We start from the raw sequence: 6203 nt of genomic DNA on the forward strand, positions 1-6203 counted from the left end.
AATTACGTCATTAATTTAAATTAATGATTGATAATTCTGAAAAAAAAGTTAATGATTGATAAATTTGAGACCATCTATAAATTTATATATGCCCTTGAATTAAATTAAAAGACAACAATTTACAAATCAAATTAGTGTCACTTGTTCATCGGGCAATGCAACTTGTCCCGTCAATTTATTTCACATGGTGATTGAACCGAAAACTAGGTTAGCCTAGGATTTAGTACAATAACTTGTGTCAAGTTTAAATAAAGTTTATGTAAAAAAAAAAAAGGTGATTAGACAAATTTCTAATTTTAAAAGATAATATTGAAAAATGTCTCAATCCAATTTTTAGGATTATTTAGATAGGGATGGTTTTGAAAGTTAATTGGGAAAAAGGGGTGGTTTTCAACTTACACTACAAGAAAATTATTTAATAGACCTTTGATACATTTTTTTTTTCAAAGATTATCTCAACTTTTGAAAACTGTCAAAATAGATTCCGTCGAAAAAACTTTTTCAAAGGGTTACTAACCTTCAAAAAGTATTATTTTTCAAAGATTAATTAACTCTCGAAAATTATTATTTTTCAAAGGTTATATATCTTTGATAATTGTTAAATTATTTATCAATAATTATCTATTATCAAGTAGTCTTTTTTGAAAGTTTTCATTATTTTTAAAGGCTTATCATGTTATTTTCAAAATTTTTAAAATCTTCATAAAAACTTATTTATCAACAATTGTATATCCTTCGAAAATTCCCTTAAAAATCTTTTAGCACATTTATTGACAAATCTTAGAAGGTTATTTTTACTAATTCATCTACATGTAATACCATGAATTACAAAGTATAAAAATATAATAGAAAAAATAAACAATGACATGGATGAAAAGTAAACTTATATTCATAAAAGTACACCAAACGACTATTGAAATTCTATAACATCAAATTACAATTGATCAACTAGAAGCAAATTTTTTACGCATCTCTACCATCATTTTTTGAAATCTATCCTCAAAACCATTTTCTAATTCGCTTATTTGACGCCTAAGTGGTTCTACCTCAACCTCTCTTTGTTGTTCAGATTCTCTTCTTTGTCGTTCAGATTCTTGAAGTTGTTGTTCGGACTCATTAAGACGATGCTTAAGATCGCGTATAATAGACGATGATCCAAACAACTCAGAAGGGGTAACACCTATTCCATAACCACGAACACGCTTGTGTTTCTCCGGTCCAAATACTAGTACGAAAATCTCATCCTCGTTCATGTCAAGTGTACCATCAATCACTTGAGAAGCATATAATTTAAGTTCCGACTACAAATACAAATTCACATATTATAATTCAAAACTAACACACATAAATTCAAATATTTACAACAAACAAACACGGTCTTTGTTAGAACCATAATATTTGATAGATTGAAATCTATATAACAAATAAATACATGTCTTTGAAACCCATTTCAGATTCACCAAATTCTAGGAATTCCATTTTCATTTCTTTCCTTTTATTGATCTGAATTGCATCATAAATCTATGGAATGTTAGATTTTGTGGAAGACCATAAGAAAAATTGAAACCAAAAAATAAAATAACAAGCAATTTTCCTAAGAAGTAGTGAAAGAAAATGGAAAGTAAAACAAATAAGATCTTGGAGAAGTTTTAAACCTCCATAATATAGAATGATCTTGGACTGCATCAGTTTGATCCAATTCCTAATCTTGAACTCTAAAATGACACTATAGTCTAAACTAACTATAATTTTTTATTAGTCTACAAGTTGAAAACTTAGAAACTACTAGTTTAAAATATTCATACTTCACAATGTTAAACATGGTAGGACAATGATATGAGTTTTCTATAGATAAGACTTTGTTTAATATGTTCTATAGCTCATCAGACAATAGTCTAAGAATTCTGAGGAAATAAGCTAGAGACTTCTTTAAATCAATCATTTCTAAAACAGAGCAACAAAGATGATAAATTAATGAACTTTACTCAAACTCTAACCAATAACATCACATCTATCCATTATTTTGTACTTACCATTTTCTTCTGTGTAGTTTCATTTACAGCCAATCCATTATTGCTCAAGTGAGTTAGCTCTCAAATTCTAATTCGACTCGGTTCTTCATTAGTGATTCGAACCTATTTAAGTGAAAATATTATATATTAGATAATTTGACTAAATTAAAAGAAGTTTATGTAATCTTTCATCTAATTACCACTTTTTCAACTCTTTTGTATACTTTGTGAACCACGTGTGATATACATTCAATTTAGAACGGTTCTTTTGGTTTCTTTTACACATCTTCTGTATTTTAAAAGTAGAGTATGAGCATCAATAAAAAAAAAAAAAAAAAAAACAATAAGTACAATTTTTTTATGTACAAAAAAAAGATATTAGAATACGACCTGATATTCAGTTGACTTCCACAACTTTGAAAAATATTCTGCATCTTCTCTTGTAATTCCTGGTGGATTATTTACTAAAGATTCTGCAACTGTATCATATTTATACAACCATTTTTCTTTAAACTGTATCTCTAATTATTTTAAGATCGGTGAATTTGAAGCAATACTGAAGCTTTTTTTCTACATCATTCAACAATCTATAAAATTGAGAAGCATTCTCATTAGGCTCTTCATCATAAACATGCTTATTTGATTCTCCTTTATCAATCCAATTATCCGTGTTAAAAATACCAAAATGATCCTCTAGTATTTCAAAAAACATCTTCATCATCAGTGTCATTATCATTTTCTCCTACTTCATAAGTAAAACTTTCTTCACCATGCATGGTCCATCTAGTGTAACTTGGAACTATTCCAAACATTAACAAATTTGCTTCAACATCATCTCGAGTCTTAAGTACTGCATGATTGCATCTATTACATGGATAAGATATTTGACTAGTCATTGCATGCATAAATGCAAAATCCGAAAAACTTCTAACTCTGTTTCTATATTCTTGCAATACTCGATTTCTAATTTGCATCCAACTTCTATCCATGTTATACACTTCTTTCTAAAAAGTGTGAGATTACCTGAACCAAATTAGTACTTTAAGCTAATTTACAATTCAAAGAATAAAAGACAGAGAATGACAATAAAAGAAAAGTAAATAATGTATTTAAAAGTAGTATAAAGATTATCATAATACAAATAGAGAATCATTCATTCTATTCTCTTTTTTTATACTTTTGGGTTGATGTTGGCAAAAGAGTGTTACTCTGCATTATACACTTTTATGCACTTCAAAATATGAAATAGTAAGAGAATAAAAATGGGGAAGATAGAGATTCAAGAAGTATTTTTACCTCAAAAAACCATCCACATTTAGCTAGATATTACTTTAAACAAATTATTACATCTAACAGCTTCAAATTATTACTTTAAACTAATTTACAATTCAAAGAATGAAGGAAGAGAATGACAATAAAAGAAAAGTAAATAATGTATTTAAAAGTAGTTTAAATAATATAAGTATTCCTCATGATTTTTCATTGTTATAAAAATGGTAGTATCTTGCTTTATTTATTTATTTTTGTTGTTGTATGTGTTAGGGGATGGTTTAGGGAACAAGAGAGATGTGATATATCTAGAATTTCACAAATAACCCTATTATCTTTGTCTAAAGTGTTGAAATAAAATGTGTTCTAAAGATACCTGTCATTAGTTTATTTCCTGAATAAGTCACGAGTCTATCACATTTTGGTACTGTGAACAACATTCTAAAGAAAAAGTTTACACCCACCTAGCTTGATATGTTCAGAAGAACTATCTTCAGACAGTTTATCGACATGGACTTGGTGTTCAATAGAACACTACTTCATCAACTGTTGATGAGAGGGAAGATGTACTAAGTTTCAACATGGGTGGTACGATCATCATATTCTCGAAAGGAAGAATTTTTATTGATGATTAGATCGTGGCAATCCCAAGAGGAGTGGTTGAAAACTGGGTATCATCTACATTTTGAGTAAACTACTTTGATCAGAATGTGGAACTACATCTTAACCAATTTGAGGATGAGTATTGGATTTTCTCATGCTTTTTAGGTATTATACACCTCTTATTTTCTCATGATTTTATAAAAATGGCAGTCTAATATTAGCTGTACTATAATTCCCCTGATTTCATCTCAACTCTGCTTAGAACAACATCATAACACAAATGAGATGCTATCTGATGTTCTATATTCCAAGCAAACTAGTCCATCGCAGTCCAGAATTATGGACAGACCCACTTAAGAAATGGCCATTGAAAAGACTGCAATACATCACCCTCACCACCCAGAAATCTAAGAAATAGATACAATCTACTTCACAACAGAAAAGGAAGAGAATCCTATGATGAACATAAAAGATGGAAAGATCCAATCTCAGGGGAAAAGCTTCATAAAAATCAAGAAATTGATGAACACAAAATATTTACCCGATCACAAACATAACACAAATAAGATCAAGGTAAAGAATGTTCAAGAACTCGAACCTTTGACCTCCTCGTCAGCATCATGATACTCCTGCTCATCTTCAGGCACAGGATCAAGTTCCACTTCCTCCCCAATAATACTCTTCACCGAGCTGCCGGTATCAGAATCTCCACCACCAGAACCAACCTTTTCATCCGGATACCTAACCACCACCACCGGACACGCACAATGGTGAACGCAGTAGTCAGTAACACTTCCAAGTCGGCCCTTCGTAATTCGCTTTGAGGCGCCAAATCCTCTGCTCCTCATGATAACAGCATTAAGCCCTAATCGTTCAACTTCGAGGCAGAGTCTTTCCTTCATGTCGTGGTCTTTGACTATGTGAATCTTGAAAGGAATATTAGCTTCCACTAGAGGTTGAGCCAAGTCACTAGCCTTGGTCGTCGTGAAGTTGTCGAAATCATCTTCCATCTTTCGTTGCGATTCTTCAGCGCTAACCTCATCGCTGCTGCTATTCCTTTGATGAAGGTCAACTGATCCCCAATCAGCTCCATAAAAAACACTAGTAGGTCGCACGTGAAGAAAAAACACCCTGGGACGGAGGTAGTTCTGAACAGCCCAGCGGACAGCGTATGTGCTTTAATCGCTTAAATCAACAGCAATTGCAATTCTCCGCTGAGAATCCAATGAATGACGCGGTGATAAAAAGGAGCCCGGAGACGACGGTTGGATTTGACCGACGGCATTAGGTTTCACGCCGTCGATAACAGTAGACTCCGACTCCGATCGTGAGGGTTGAAGACTCATACTGGGAAATTTGGAATTATGGTGTGATCGCCGGTTGATGGAAACTGAAATTCGATCGAAAACAGATTTTATACACCAGAAAATGGGAAATGAAGAACGGGAACTCGAAATGCAGAGGGAAAATGGAGAATTGAAGAACCAAAAACAATGTGCCTTTTTCATCAACCAAAAACAATGAACAACCACGATATAAATCACAATAATTGAGAATTGAAAGTGAGAATTGAACCATGCCTGAGGTTTTTTTTGTGTGTTCACAAACTCAGAGAGATTACCAATAGATGATGAAGAAAATGGCAAACTGTAGAATAGGTTCACGAACCCATAAAAATTAACCATGGAGGTTTTTTTGTTTTCTAAATTATTACAAATGCATATTTTTCTCAGAGGATTCTACTAACCTTTGATAAAATAAGTATTTCCAAAGGTATTTTAAGACCTTTGATAAATGTTAATATATATTTTTTATTAAAATAAATCTGATCTTTAATAATTTTATTAAGAATAAATTTTTTCAAATGTTTTCTGAAATCCTTTGATAAATGATAACATTGTTATATTTTTATTTCTCAAAGTTTTTTCCAATGCCTTCAATAAATGTATATTTTTCTCAAAGGTTTTTATTAACCTTCAATAAAATGTACATATTTTTCAAATGACTTATCAAAGCCTCCGATAAATGTATGTCTTTCTCAAAGGTTTTTATTAACCGTCAATAAAAATACATATTTCTCAAAGGTTTTTCCAATACCTTCAATAAATGTACATTTTTTTCGAATGTTTTTTATAGCCTCCGATAAAAGATTGTCGAAATAGCTTAATTTTCTTGTAGTGTTATATTGGAATGCCTTGAATTTGTAGTGTTATTGTTGCAACGCCCCCGAAACCTATTCAGAATTCGTATTTAGCATATTTAATTATTTGTAGTTATTTACGATTTTGACCTTAGGGTTTAAAGTAGTGCGCTATATAA

At 31.2% G+C, this 6203-nt stretch overlaps 1 pseudogene across 1 annotated transcript; it reads right to left on the minus strand.

The window, feature by feature from the left end:
- Positions 1-867: 867 nt before the first annotated feature.
- LOC120082409 (universal stress protein PHOS32-like) lies at positions 868-5622 on the minus strand (annotated as a pseudogene). The gene is made up of 6 exons (XR_016531072.1): positions 5465-5622; positions 4483-5274; positions 2403-2491; positions 2213-2301; positions 2034-2135; positions 868-1301 (listed from the first exon to the last, which is right to left on the minus strand). The product of XR_016531072.1 is annotated as a universal stress protein PHOS32-like (transcript).
- Between the last annotated feature and the right edge of the window lie 581 nt (positions 5623-6203).

Source organism: Benincasa hispida, chromosome 8, assembly GCF_027475165.1.
Source record: "Benincasa hispida cultivar pf3 chromosome 8, pf3_genome.v1.1, whole genome shotgun sequence".
NCBI classification, from domain to species: Eukaryota; Viridiplantae; Streptophyta; class Magnoliopsida; order Cucurbitales; family Cucurbitaceae; genus Benincasa; species Benincasa hispida.